We start from the raw sequence: 16,169 nt of genomic DNA, 5'->3' as shown, positions 1-16,169 counted from the left end.
CACATATGTACCTTTCTGCATTTATATAGTGCCTTTGATCTATTTATCTAGTTTTATATAGTGTCTCTCAGCTACTTAATCTTATATTGTGCCTTTCATATAAGTATCTACTATGATAGTGCATTTCGTCTATGTAGTTGTATATAATGCCTACTCTTTATATAGTGCCTTACATCTATCTACCTTTCATATTGTGCCTTTCATCTGCTTATAAGTTTTGAATAGCTTCTTTCTTTCTTTTCTAGTGCAATGACTGTGTGAACCCCAAAGAAAACAGAACCTGCCGACTTTACTGTGCCCCTGTATTGCTCAAGCAGGTTATGATGGGTGACGTTTAGCCGCCGATGCCCGCCACATTGTGTTACTCTCCGTGCGCATTTGCGCGATGCCGCCAGCTGCCGTGTGCGCGCATTTTTTTCTGCTCGCAGGTCGAGTTTCTCCTCCGTGAGTCGCAGGCGCAGTTGTGCCGCAGTGGCTTCTTGTTCAAAGTCCAGGGCTTTCACTCAGTAAGCCACACGTAACGTGCAGGCAAAGCTTGCCAGGGGTGATTTGGGTGGGCGAGGTTTAATGTGTTGGTCGAGAAGCGTGTTGTGCGCTTTATTTAATCCTAGGCTGACCCGCCTTTTAAGTTGACCACTTCTTAAGGCACTTCAATATGTAGATCAATTTGATATTTTATACAAACTCATTCATTTGGTTATATTGCATTTGAGCGGTATTACTTTAATACTCGTAGTTTCTGTTATTTTTGTGATGAAATTTAAACTTTTTTTCTATATTGAGGTCGCCCTTTGGAACCCCTCTGATATTTACTACGCGGTGAGGCATTTGTGCTCCATCAACATTAATTATTTCCAGAGACATAATTGTGTCCATTTTTCCAGCGCATCGCGCACAAAAGCAAGGGAACGATTGGAGCACCAGAACTCTACTCACATCATGTCGCTTCGTACCGCAAGCTGCAAGTAGTAAGTCTGTGATAAGCGGAATACCGCTACACTTTCCACTCACGGGACGGAAGGACAATCCTGACCGCTTTTATATAGAAAGAAAGAAGAAGAAGATATCGCACAGTCTGGAGTAGAAAATCATCTTTTACCTGGAAAAACGAAACTACAAATCCCATCGTGCATTGCAAAATGGACGGGGCGTGTGTGAAACTCTGCGCCTGCGTAGCACTCACGGGACGACAGGACAATCCCGACCGCTTTTATATAGAAGGAATCATAATTTGAAGTGAAGCACCGAGAACTAAATACAGCGATGGACTCCAGCGATGACGCCAGTAATGGTCAACGATCGCTGGTCAGCTGCTGCGCGGCCCTCACCTGTGTGGTTTCCTCGTGGGTTTGACGTTTCAATAGTTCACCTTTTGTGAGAAATTAAAACGATTGTTATTGAGGAGACCGCAGTCCGGGTGCCCCCTGCGTGGCGTTTGCATGTTCTCTTTGTGTCTTTCTTGTATCGGTCTCACATTTTATTGCAATGGCGACACACGCGCTTTCCTTGATGCATCTTTTATAAACTCCAAAGCCATAATCAGCTGAGTGCTTCGGCCGTGAAACAGGAAACGAAAGCGCCATGTCAAATGTGACTGACACGGCCTGTCTTAGGACCCCCCGGGTGCCACCTCGATGAACCTGCTTGAACCTTTGCCTTCTTTGCTTAATACTTTATTTATTGACAGATCTGGACGAAGCGGCTCAAGCATCCTTGTCTTACAGATTAGATCAGCGGTTTGAGATCTTTATTGTCACCTGCACTGCAGGAGCACAGCGCAATAGTCGTGTCACAGCTGTGGTGAAGTATAGATCTATAAAGGAAATAACTAAGAGTAGAAAAAGACAAACAAATAAATAAACACAGCAGGGCGCAGTGGCTCAGACTTTGGACTTCAACCCCTAAGGCTGTGAGCTCAGCCCCTGCCACTGACACTGCGTGTGTGACCCTGAGCAGGTTACGTCACCTGCCTGCATCTCCTCCAACGAGGGAGAAAGCAAACTGAAGGGTAACCAGCTGTACCTGAGATGTTGGATAAAAACGTCAGCCACATAATAAGTAACCAGCCGTGCTACCCACCAAGATGGGTTTAAATCTGAGAAATCACAGAAGACCTCAGCATTAACGTTTGCAGTGCACCACCTGCTGGAATTCATTGTGTAATGCCTGTAGTAATAAAACACTTTGCAATTCAACAGATGGCGCATCACAAACACCCTCCTTAATAAAAATATACTCGTCTGTGTAACCGGTTGCTATGTCTCCGTCATTCCAAAAGAGTCAAGCACTCCAGAATCAGCTGTAGTCATAAGATGGGTTGCAATTGTAATTCCAGCAGGTGGCGCATCACAAACATTTTTAGTAATAAAGTGCACTGCCTTTGTCATTCCAGCTGATGGTGCATCACAAACATTTGTAGCAATGCATTTTATTACTACAAATGTTTGTGATGCGCCACCTGCTGGAATGAGAAACACAATTCATTTTATTACCATAAGCATTACAGAATAACATTCCAATAGATGCTGCGCTGCAAATGTAAGCACTGAGGTCTGCATCCATTATTTAGATTTCAACCAGTCTTAGACGGGCAGCATAGCAAGTTTGTAGCAATAAAATGCATTACTGCAAATATTTGTGATGCGCCATCTGTTGGAATAAAAAGCGCAATGCATCTTATTACAACGCATGTTTGATCCGCCATCTGCTGAAATGACAAACACAATGCGTCTTATTAGCATGAGTATTACAAAATATATTCCAATAGATGGTCTGCGTTGATTACTTAGACTTCAACCCGTCTTAGATGGGCAGCACAGCTAGTTTGTAGTAATAAAGGGCACTACTACAAATGTTTGTGATGCGCCAGCTGTTGGAATGGCATTTTATTACTACAAATGTTTGTGATGCGCCAGCTGTTGGAATGGCATTTTATTACTACAAATGTTTGTGATGCGCCAGCTGTTGGAATGACTGCGACACAGCAACCGGATGGAGACACAGCCACACAGGCACCAACACACACTTTCATGACGGCGGATCCAAGAAAGCCTCAAACACAATTTATTATTTCTCTAAGAAGTTGGGTTAGTGGACATGATGAGAGGCTTGGGCTTAGTTAGTGCTTTTATGAAGTGAAAGTGGGCAGAGATTTCTAATTATGTGTTACTCGCGCAGACCAACCAGCGGAGCCGACTGCTAATCAGTGAATTTTTCAAATGTACAGCAGCGGGCTGTGACAAGGACCCCCTGATTGTGACGTTTGCCTTCCTTCGTGTCCTACACTCTTTATAACAGAAGGTGCCAGGGTGGTTCTCCAAAGCGGCGCCACACGGGACCCATTCTTGGTTTGCAGAAGAAGAGACCCCATGACGCTTCCAGAAAGTTCCTCTACTTTCTAGACGAGTAGCGAGCTCCCTAAACAACTGTGAACAGATAACAGCAGATTTCTAAAATGCCAGGGGGTCCCTGATTGTAAAGGACTTTGTCTGCTCGCACTCACGGGCTCAGTTCAGGTGTTCATATTCTGCCCGCTCGCCTGTTCGACATTAAAGATTTCAGTTTTGTCCGCACATCCTGAAGCTTTTCACTGCCCAAAGACCACCTTCACATGCAAAGACCCCTCCGCAGCGACGGCACAGCACAGACTGGTAAACGGCATTATAGACACATCAGCTGGGGGGCGATCATGAATCAGAATAGAGCGACGCTGGCACTGCCCACCCAAGAAACACGATGGGATTAAACATGAAGAGCCCACGTGACGGGCATCTGCGGGCGCCATATGGACTCCGAGGCGTGTAATCAACACGAGTTCCTCTTTTCAGACGCCAGCGATGTCCTCGTTACGGGGTCAGCAGTTCTCAGGTTTCAAAAGTAAATTAGCGCAACATAAAACACGTTCATTCTAAGAGGATGTCACTCATCAAGTAAAACTGGTCCTTAGGATCAGCCCGGCCCGCCTTGCCATCCTCTGTTCACCCTTTGTCCTGTAGTTGTTGTCACCTCATGTCACACAAAGCCACCCTTCTGTTCTCATTGCAGGAACCTGGAAGAGACCACCAGAGAATCATTGCGATCGAATGTCGGCCCTGCACTGGGAGGCTCGCCGTAGACAGGCCATACTGGACAGGAGGCTGGCCAGCAGGAGGGAGGTAGGGGGACTGCCCATGTTTAGATAATGGGGGACTTTGTGGAGCCGTGTATGGCTGGGAAGCCACTGTGGTCACTTAACGTGCCATCAAACCGTCACAACACCTCCCAGCATAACAAAAGCGCACAAAGGATTCACAAAGTCCTCAAAGCCTTTCAGGTCCTGCATGCGTCATCGTGAAACGGAGCCCACCGATCTGCACTCAGTAACTTGAGAGGTTTGGAAACGGATTCAAAAATCAAAAGTTGAAATCACAGAAGTATTCGGACCCTTCGTTCAGTACTTTGCAGAAGCCCCTGTGCCAGTCTTCATGGCTAAGTCTCTACAAGCTTGGCACTCCTGGATTTGGGCAGTTGACCCCAGTCCCCCTGGCAGATCCTCTCAAGCTCCATTAAACTGGAGGGGTCGTGTCTGTCAACCGTCATCGTCAGGTCTCTCCAAAGACGTTCAATGGGGTTTAAGTCTGGACCACCCGAGGACACTCAGGGATGGGTCCCAAAGCCACTCCAGGTCATTGAACCTTCGGCCCACTCTGGGGTGATGTGCACGGAGGACCAGCAGGTGTTATTCAAGGACCCCCTCCTGAATTTGGCTGGATTCATCCCTCCCTCCCTGTCCCTGGACCCCCACAGATTGATGCGGCCCCCCAGACAGATGCCAAGCAGTGCCTGGCCTTCTCCAGATGTCGTGTTTGCAGTTCTGCCCAAAGACGTCCAATTTGGTCTCGTCAGATCACAGAATCTCCTCGTCATCCTCTCGAGTCCTTTAGATGGCTCTTCCTCAGAGGGGCTTCCGTCCAGCTGCTGTGCCATATTGTCGGAGGGCCCGCTGAGATGGCCATCCCTCTGGAGCTCTGATTGAGTGACCATTGGGTTTGTGGTCATCCCCCTGACCAACACCTTCTTTGCCCAGTTACTCAGCTTAGCCCAGATGGTCAACTATAGGACGTGTCCTGGTGGTACCAAACATCTTCCATTTCACAGTGATGGAGGCCACTGAGCTCCTGGGACCACTCAAAGTCTTCCAAATGGTTTGATCCTGATGTCCTGATCTTTGCCTCACCACATTTTGCTCATGGTGGTCTACAGAGAGATCCTTGGACTTAATGGCTTGGTTTTTGTCTGGAGATGCAGTGTGAATTATGGGACCCTCTAATACTGTACATAGGGGCCCGGGTGTCTTCTTAAAAGACAGCCACTCAATTCAGGTGGCCACCAGTCACGTTCTAGAAACATCTCAAGGAGAGTGAAAGCCAACAGGACGAGGCACCTGAGCACAATGTGGAGGTCAGAATATTTCTAGAAGTGCGAGATTTCAGGTTTTGATTTTTTAATAAATTTGCAAGCCTTTCTGCACACGGATTTTCACTTTTTCATTACGGGTTCTTGATGGTCAATAATGGCAGATTAAACCAATAAAAATGAAAACTACAAGAAAAGACCATAATAAAGTGTGCAGAGAGTGAAGGACGCTGATGACTTTCTGCATCCAATCTAAATCGCTTTGTGCAAAAGTAAGAAATCTAAATTCGATCTAAAAAAAAAAAATGAAGCCCCCGTCCTGCTTTCTGCCCAGTGCTTCTAGGATAGGCTTCAGCTTCCTGGATAACCAGGATAACAACATGGACGGACGGATGAGGACACTTCTAGCGGTGGCCATCTTGGCTCCTTCTGGGTGTGAAAGCTCAAACTGCACAGTGTCGCCCCCTAGTGGCTCAAGCGGCTCTCACTTCAGTGCCCATTTCTCCGTCTGCGGCCCACTTTGATACAAATCGCCGGAGGTTTTCTAAGTGAAAAGGCTTGGCTGACTATATTGAGAAATGACTCCATGAATATAAACCCGGACCTTGTTTTTATTTTTGTTTCATTTCTCACCGTGTGCCATCGGTCCATCTATTGAACCCAAGCTTAAAGTGCCATGAGAGAGAAAGAGAGAAAGGTTGGTTGCTTCACCCACCTGGATTGGGACCCAAGTGCAGCAGGTGGCACTTCATAGCCACACTGGAACAGTGGGAGGCTTTTATGGTGACAGGAGTGCCAATCCTGCCACCAACCCCCAAGTTTTTTTCCCTGACGCAAATTAACTGTCACAACCTGCCATTGATCCACCCTGGGTAAGGGCGTCAATTGCCAGCCAGATCCCTAATCCGATAGAAAGCCCCTCGAGATGGCACTCGCCGGTCACATCAAGTGCCAGCCTCTCTCCATTAACGCCTGGCCGAAGGATACCATGACCCAGATTGCCCACACCACCCTCCCCAGCTTAGCTGGCCCTTCTATCTCCGTAGTGCTCTGGCTGCCCAGCCTGGCACACTGGGTAAGCCGCGACTGGGTGAATGTGCGGGAGAAGCCCTGCACCCCAGCTCAGGGGGCTCTGGTTCGAGCGCCGCACTTTTTATTGTCAGACGCCTTTGCTTTTCTTTTCATTTCTCAGTTTTCAATTAGTGATAAGAACGGCAGATTAAAGACCTCCGCTTGATCCGCGAAACACAGCAGCGGCTCGTTCTCCTCCGCAAAGTGAGCCGTGAGCGGATTTGCATTGATCGTGCCGAAAAATCGAGGTCAGGCCAGTCAAGGAGAAGAAAAGCGAATTGTCTTTCATGTTGGCACGAGCCGGCGTCATTCCCGAGAGAAGCCAGCCGCCCTCCTGCGAGGCGCTAAGCCGTCTTTGGTGACACGTTTGAAAAGGCGCTCTGTGCAGACGGAGGACGCGCTTTATGGAAGATTCAAAGCAGCTGCTGAGAGACGAGTCGAGGGGTGGTTGACGGGGAGAAACTGGGGGGGTCCTGATTTCTTTTTTTTTATCCCCACTGCAGATGGAGAGGCAGTCAGCTGTGCAGATGGCAGGAGACGGGCTGAAAGAGCGAAGCTGCGTGAAATCTCAAAGCGTAGGTATGTGGCAAGGTTTGGGCATTGGGGGGCATCCGAGTCCACCTGCCCCATCTTACTGTCAGTTGAGGCGCAGGGTGAAGGCACCCATGGATGGGCTCATCCTTGACTACGCCCCCTTTTTGCCGGCGGTATTTCTTGTTGCCAGGCTACGCCATACCCTTTACACCCAAATGTAACTCGTTTGCCCTCAAGTTTTCTATGGCTGCCCTTTGCCATCTTTGATAATCCCAGTGTCTAAAGTGGGGGTTCTTTCTCATCTAGACACTTGCCCCCCTTTTTTTGGACCCCCTTTGTGCCCAGTGGTCTCTCAGCCTGTAATGACTTGCATTCAGATTTTTCATTTGCTGCAGGTTCTCCTCACTGACTACTGTCCTCCGCTACTTGTTCCCAGGTGGCCTTTTGTGGATTCGATTAAATACATTTTGATAATCACAAGGGTGTCGCGCTGTGTTAGCCATTATGAATGTAGTGCGAAGTCACGCAAAATGACACATTTTATTGGTTAACTAAAAAAGATTACAATATTGCAAACTTTCGAGGCAACCAGACACTGATAGGCCCGGGGTCTCAGCAAAGGTGGTCGTCATTCACTTCTTCTCCTTCGTTTCCATTTAACAATGTCCATTTTGTGATCCTACAATGCCGTTCCTTAAAATGCTTCCCGATTTCAAACATCTGACTTGTGTCCGGCTCTGCTATGGCTGCGACAAGACATGGGGTACTTTGCAGAATCCGTTTTCTTTTTTGGCACTGAATTCGGGCGAGCTCGTTTCCAAGGACGCACAATACCTACAACAGTGACCCCTGCTGGATAATTACACTTCTGACTGTTGATATAAACTCGGCAGATCAAAGGAGATAATTAGACCCTCGCTCTGTGCTCAGGTGACAAGACATTAGGCCGCAGGTGACGCTGCTGTCAAGGCTCCGCCCCTCGCCGGGCCTCACTGTCCGGTAATAAAAGCTGCTAGAAGCTTCTCCTCATATGGCAGCCCGCGGCTTTGGTGAAAATCCCGAGGATTTATGGTGCACTTTGTTGTGGTATTTCAGGTTTTGCTCGAAGCCGTTTTCAACCTGCCAGGCCCACTTCTGATGCCCCCCCACGTCTGCTAGCGGTGCATGCCTTGTATTTCAATTTGGCTTTTATTGTACTGCTAAGTAATTGTATATGGCAGGGGTCGGCAACCTTTCAGTGGTGCCATGCCGAACCTATGTTACAATGTTATTCCGCGTGCCGAAATAATTCTACCCAGTTTGTTATATATGGTATCAAAGTTGGTCCGGTTATGATGGGATAACCGGATCTTATATTATTGCTCATTCAATATTTTAAAACAAATAGGATAACGTGGAAATAATGTCAATTTTTTTTTATAACTACATTCGGTGGCTTTATTTTTGGTTCCAATTATTTGACTAAAATACGTAGTTTGTTTCTTAAAGCTTCACTTCTCTCAGAGGTTTTTTAAACGTGGACTGATGTTTAGTTTGATGATGGATGTCTTTGTACATTTGACGTAAGACACACGACACTTTCACAGTATAACGAACGCACACACGATCTTTTTGTTGTACAAACCCACATTCATTCGTACAAGAGTCTTGAAAAGAGCGAACGTCAAGTTTTTGTCTTTTATGAGTCATTTTAGGGCATTAGATTACTAATAACAACGAGGTTTGTTTTAACGTTTCACGGCCTGCACTGAACACATGGTTTCCATTTATATAGGAGTCGCATACGCAAAACGTATAGGTGAGGGCGCGAATGCGTGCGCCGTAATTGGATATGAATTATATTTTATTATATTAATTATATATACAGGGTGGTTCAGATCTAATTATGCAGATCCAGATCGTCTGGATGACTTTGATTTATGCGGGGACGATTCCAGTTCGGCGCGATGACGATTCTTCATGTCGTCAGTTCGGACACTTCTCGATGGTCCGGGATTTTTCGGGTGATTTTCTATGTAATAAACTTAATAACAACATAATAAAGTTATAGCGTAATGAAAATTGCATAATTAGATCTGGATCACCCCCCCTCTCTCTCTATTTTATATATTACTATATTTCCAATTCAAATCGTTCCGCATGCTACTGTACTCCTCTTAGCCCTGTAAGGCACTTTGTGACGGTGCAGGTCGTGCCTGGCGTTTTATAATGCAAAGGAGAATTAAACTGTGTTTGGAGATGCAGGCTGTTTCAAATTTGAAGCATCGAAAAAAAAAAAAAAACTGAATCGGCCCAACGAAATACGAGGCGTTTCGAAAGGACTGTTGAGGGACACGTCGGAGGTTCAGTTTTACGCACGCAGGTCAGTTCAGAGGGCCGCCTGTGCAAAGGCAGGGATCGGATATAATCGTGCTGGTACGTAAACGTTTGTATAAATGACACTCGTTTTTAAATTAAAATCAAACCGACACCTCGGATGTACATTTTTTTTTTAAATGTCACCGTCCCTATGAGCTGATGTTGTACCATTATACCCTGCTGATTAAAACAAGCCAGTCAAAAGCTCATTTGTTTATGACTAAACTACGTTATTCATATTTTTTTATATCACAAAATGTGCAGCAAACCCTTTTCTAGCAAAAGATGCTTTTTTTCAGACTAAATCAAATAGTTTGTACAGGCAGGACAAAGTAACAGGATAAAATGACAGGACAAACTCATTACCAGGGTGCCCACTGCTGGACATCAATGGTAACAGCTTGAAACATGCTGCTCGTATAACTGGCACAATACGGTTTGAAAGGTGCCCTCCCTGTCTGGAGCCAAGACAATCTTTCAAAACTCCCTCTTGTGTGTTTCAGATGCGGCGCCCGCTCCGCAGACTACATGCACGCCGCCTTGGCAGGACAATTACACAGCCAAGATAGACAACCGATACACAGTAAGTATGGGCAAAAAGGCTGGCAATACTCACCCAATCTTATTAATGGAGTTTCAAAGACTGAGGGTGGGCCACTTTTCGGTTTGGGAATGGAAGTAAATACCATTTTTGCCCCATTATTCCCAATTCCCTCTAAAGTCAGCAGATTTCTTTTCACCTCTTTCTGTACATTAAGAGTATTTTAATATTCTGGGTGTCTTTTTGACAAGACTGTGTTACCTTTTATTTTTCTATACACTTTATGGCCACAATTCTGTAGACACCCCTCCACATGACTGAGTTCAGGCGCTTCTGCTGCACCCATCGCCAGGAGGTGCCCAAATCAAGCACGCGGTCCCGTAATCTCCATTGACAAACACTGGCGTACTGAAGAGCTCAGTGACTTTAAACATACAGTAGCACTGTCATAGGGTGGCACCTTAGCCACAAGTCCGTGCATGAAATGTCCACCCTGCTAGATCTGAAGTGGAAGTGTGGAGAAGCAACAGCGGCTAAGCTCCAAAGCGGCAGACCACACAAATTGACACAGTGGGACCACCAGGTGGTGAAGCACATAAAAGTGGCCTGTCCTCTGTTCCACTAACTCACAACAGTGTCCCAAACGTCCTCTGGAAGTAACATCAGTATGAGAACGGAGCGTCAGGAAATTCATGAAATGGGCTTCCAGGGCCCAACAGCTGCAGGCGAGCCCCAGATCACCATGGGCAACGCCACGTGGCCCCCAGATCACCATGGGCAACGCCAGTGGCAGCCCCAGATCACCATGGGCAACGCCAAGTGGCAGCTGGAGTGGCGTGAAGGACGACAAAGGGCCCGCTTTACCACTGCAATGGAAGGAGTGCTCATTTAGCCAAGGGGCAGAACGGGTGGCTCAGTAATCCGAGTTCAATCCCCACTGCCGCGGCTGAGCGGGGTGGCATCTCCCCGACACCCCACATCTACTCAGGTTACCAGTTTTACTGGGGGAGCCCCAGCATGGAAAGTGCGCACCCCTTCTTTAAGGCAGGAGGAAACCCAAGCTCTTATAATGAAGTTGTGAGGGAAAAGGATGGATCATGAAGGTGGATTTATTCACGTTTTTATGTTTGGTACCAAAGGGTGCCCGAGTCAAGGAGGACCAGCCTGTCAGCAGACACCTTAGAGCCCCATGAACGACAGCCTGCAGGGTTTATGGAGGTCCTTGTTGCTCTTTTCGAGTCAGGTGACTAAACTAAAGCATTTACAGTACAGGCACAAACGTAAGGTAAGGTAATCAATCCAAGGTTACAAGCGTTGAGCCGTCCGGTACCTCAGTCAGCCTGGCTGCTCCCCAGCAGGTCCTTCCTTCTCCAGCTCAGCCTTACTGTTCCTTCTCTTTTCCTCCTCAGTCCCTGCAGTATTCTCAGCAGTGGTGACGGACCTACAAGACAAACAGAGGACATCCAGACACGAGAGCCCCCCCTTCACACATGGGCTGCCTTAGAGCAACTGGAGACCCGACAGACTGACAGGTTCTAACTTTCGATGAAATAAACTGACATGGAGACTCTCGACTTTGGTGCTTTACTGGGTCTGTTGGTGTCTCAGACAGCACTGGTGAGGAGAAGCTGATGGAGCCTCCTCTGGGCACCTCCGCGTTTCCGGGTTCTGCTCCTCTTGATTTACACACTCGCACTTCTTTTTATTTCCTGAGTATCATTGGCACGGCTGCCTCACAGCTTCACAGTCCCTGTCCCTGGCATTGCCTGCACAAAGTGTACAAGTTCTCCCAGTGCCTGTGTGGCTGTGTGAGTGGGCTTAATGGGCATCGCTAAATTGGCCCACCAGAGAGTGTAAATGGACCCTGTGGTGGATGAACAGCCTGTCCAGAATGTGTGCGTGCCTGGCACCCAATACCGCTGGGGTGGGCTGCAGCTGCCCATATTTCAGAACTGGATAAGTGGGTTAAAAAAGGGTGAACAATCGGGCATTTAAACAACTGGAACCTTAATACAGGGTGCCTACACGTCCAGGGCTTTAATACCAAGTAATATTTAATTATCTAACAGGCAATCCGTTAGAAAAGTACCGACAGTTATACGAGGAGAGAACACGATAATGTAAAGAACAGGCAGCAGGGTTTGATCAGAGGAGGAGAAACCCACAAAAACAAAGAAGAGGCTGCTGGAGGAGCTGAAAGAAAGACAAGCATTCAACATCATCGACTCTGCCTTTTATTGGAAGCGGGCTGCACCGTCCTTCACTATAAAGTCAGCGTAAAGGAGCGGAGCCACACCAGTGTGAACGCGCCCAATCCAGTACTTTGATGGGGAGCCCGCCTGGGAACCCCGAGTGCTGTAAGCGCTTAGCCATTACCGTTGTACTCGACCTGGGCATCAGGGTATGGCTGGGAAACGCATTTACGGCCTTTCTACTTTGGCTCCACCGTCCTTCACTATACACTGCGTGCACAATTATTAGGCAAGTTGCACTTGTGGGATTCATTTTAATAAGAAACAAATGCAGTGCCATCAGTCAGTCCAAAGTGTTAATAAACCTGAACGGGATGCAAAGAGAATGTGAGCGTGAACATCATCAGGGGAACACACGTGTGGGCACAACTATTGGGCAACTAAATCAAAAAGACAGCATTTCCCGATCTCCCTTGTTTATTTTCATCCGTTAAAGTGAGAATAATAAACCTTTCTGACATCAGTGCCTATTATGGCGCCCCTTCTTTTCAGTAACAGTAACAAGTCTGTTAGTCTCTTGATCTGCTGCTGATCAACTTTATGTGCAGCCAGACGCTCTTCAGAGAGGTGAGCTGTGGATCCTCCCTGTAAATCTCCCGTTTCAGAAGAGCCCACAAGTTCTCATTAGGACTTTAGGTCAGGTGAGGAAGGGGAGCCATGTCATTATTCTGCCATCTTTAAGGCCTTTACTGGCTGGCCACGCAGTGGAGTACTTTGGTGCATGTTATGGAGCGTTGTCCTGCATAAAGATCACGGTCTTCTGGAAAGATGCAGACTTTTTCCTGTACCACTGCTTGAAGAAAATGTCTTCTAAAAACTGGCTGTAAGTTTGGGAGTTGAATTTGAGTTCATCTTAAACCTGAAAAGGTCCAACTAGGGTTGACCATACCAGTACCCCCAGCTTCATCTTATTGGCGTCTGAGTCGAAGTGGAGCTCTGTGCCAGCCACGGGCCCATCCATCAAGTGTCCCTCTCATCTCATCAGTCCATAAAACCTTTGAAGAGTCTGTCTTGAGCTACTCCTTGGCCCAGTCTTGACGTTTCAGTTTACAGTCCCTGACACAAGTCCTGTCGCTTCTCTATTTTGTAGAAACTCCTGCTATTAACCTGACTTTTAATGAATCGACTGGCATTAGAAAATCGCTCACATGAAAAGCTAAAGCCCCCCAAATGATGTTTAATGCACTGAAATAAATGAGTTTCACTGAAAAAAGATTTCTCATTTCATCAAGACAGAAAGGTCCAATTTGGGCAAGACAAAAGTTTTGTCGCCCGTACAGAAAATGAACAACTTTACTGCAAATCCAAAAATATGTCAGCAAATTAAGTAGTGGTGCTGTGAGATCCAAATTTAATATCTTGTATGACTTCCATGAGCTTGAAGGACAGCATCCATCCATTCATCCAATTTATTGATGAAGTCATCAGGAATAGCCAAGACAACAGTCATGCATGCCTCCCAGAGCTCATCAATGTCCTTTGGTTTCCTCTTTCATCCTACCCCACATATGCTCAATGATGTTCATGTCTGGTGACTGGGCTGGCCAATCCTGGAGCATCTTGATCTTCTTCGCTTTAAGGAACTTTGATGTGGAGATGGAAGTATGCGATGGAGGACCATCCTGCTGCCGAATTTGGCCTTTTTTATGGTTGGCAATATAAGAGGTAGCTAAGATTTCTTGATATCTTAGACTACTGGCGTTGCCTTCCACCCTGCAGATCCCTCGCATACCCCATACTGGATGTAACCCCAGACCATGATTTTGCCTCCACCAAACTTGACTGTTTTCTGGGTAAATCCATGCGGGTTCCAGTAGGTCTCCTGCAATATTTGCGGTGACTGTGGTGTAATTCAACAGAAGACCTTCTGCCACTTTTCCAGCGTCCATCCTTTTAGCAGGCTGTGGGCCTTGGCAAATGCCACACGGTTTTTCAATTGTCTTTTGTTTAGTGCTGGCTTATGGGCACGGATTCGACCATGGAGGCCATTTCGAGACAGAATCCGACAAACTGTTCTGGTTGACACAGGGACTTCAGGTGACCAGGTCTCGTGGAGCTCTGCTGGCCTTGGATTTTCGAGCCAACAAACGGTCCTCTCGAGCAGTTGTCTTGCGGGGGTCTTCCTGACGTGGGCTTGTCAAAAACGTCTCCAGTCTCTTCAGATCTTTTTTTTTTATCCTCTGAACTTGACGCTGAGACACACTGAAGTTGTTTGCCACATCAGCCTCTTGATGATCAGCACTTTAGTCTCCGGGTGAGTCTTAGGCCTGTTTGCGGAGCTCTAGTTGCAGTTGATGTGAAGGTCTAGTGTGCTGGGGTTCTTGTTATACACACCTGAGACCTCAGTGATCCATTATTAGTCACAGGTGAAGCTCCTATGACAAAGCGACAACACTTACGTCTGGACTCAATGGGCTTTACCAAGCTGTGAATATTAGAATACTTTTTGTCAGTTTCGTTTTGCACTGAAACATTATTACAAAAGCTGATGGGATTGAAATGAGCCATTTCTTGTAACAAAATCTTGATTAGAAATCTATTTTAGCGGCACTTCAGGTCAATTTGTACACAAGCGACAAGACTTTTGTCAGGGACTGTATGTGTCTTGTTCATTGGTGGTCGGGTTTCAGCCTTCCTTACCTTGAGCACCGAACACCTCGTACTTCTGGGCCCTCCATATAAGTTGCAGTTCTAGAATATCACAGCACTGGAGGATAACGGGTTCCTGGTTGCTTCAAGTTTGATTCTTTTCAAATCTGTGGCAGTTCATTTGCGTCTGTTTTTCTCAACACATTTCTTGCGGCCCTGTTGACTATTTGCAACAAAACGTTTGATGGTTCTGTGCTCACGCTCCAATATCTGCATCCCCCCGAAAGACTTTTTACAATTTCTGACTTTTCAGAGTCACTTAAATCTCTTGTTTGGCCCATTGATTGTGCCCGAGGAAAACAAGCTGCCTAATAATTCTGCACACCTTGATAGAGCGTGTTGGTCTCCTTAGGCCACACCCTCCCTCATTACACAAATGCACGTCACCTGACGTGCTTAAATCCAATAAGCATTCGAGTCTGTACAGCTCAGAATCGGAATACATAAGTAACAATGATGATATGGTCAAAGTCCTCACTTGCCTACTAATTGTGCGCACAGTGTATAGTCAGCGTAAAGGAGCGGAGCCTTCATTTACAGCCGCACCAGTGAAAAAGCACCAAGGATCAGATCTGAAATGGGAAACCATTGGCATCAGAGGAGACGTGAAAAGCGCTGCTGGATCAGCAGGAGGCAAAGAGCACAGATAAGAGGTGAACGGGGTGAGGACATCAGTGGGGTCCCTCAGGGTCCCGTCGCGCCTTTTCTTCTTTATGCTAATAGCACCGACTCCTGATTAGCAGTCAACTTGAGACATTTGCAGGTGGTACTTAAATTTGAAGAACAGCACATGACACATCCGTTATCCAACCCGCTCTATCCTAACATCAGGGTCACTTGGGGGGTCTGCTGGAGCCAATCCCAGCCAACACAGGGCGCAAGGCAGGAAAATTAAAAAAAAAAAAAACCTGGACAAACACTTGAAAAACGAAGAGTTTACTATAGAAAAGTGCAAAGTGCCACACGTGGGCAAAGGAAACACTAATTAGAAACGTAAAATGAGGGATGCTAGTAAACAAGAAAAGGATTAAAGTATTCTCATCGTGTAAATAATGTTAGGTTAAATTGTTAAACTGCTGAATATTACATTCAAGGCACATTACACTGAGACTGTAGGTGGCGCTAGTGAGACTGTGTGCAGGTCTGGTCACCATTCTACCAAAAAGACTCAAAAAAGGCGCCTGAAGGGTTGAAGAGAGCAGCGAAGTGCATCATGGGACTAAAGGGGGCGTGTCCTACTGTGACCCTCAACCCGTGTGTGGACACCCAGTTCAGGTCTTCAGACTTCTCAGAGACGCTGATCAAGTTAAATTCGGCAGAATTCCTTCAACTGAACTGCAAATTCGTGTACTTGAGGTCGCCACTGGAAC

The sequence above is a fragment of the Polypterus senegalus genome, chromosome 17, assembly GCF_016835505.1.
Source record: "Polypterus senegalus isolate Bchr_013 chromosome 17, ASM1683550v1, whole genome shotgun sequence".
NCBI classification, from domain to species: domain Eukaryota; kingdom Metazoa; phylum Chordata; class Cladistia; order Polypteriformes; family Polypteridae; genus Polypterus; species Polypterus senegalus.
This window is presented reverse-complemented; position numbering follows the sequence as displayed.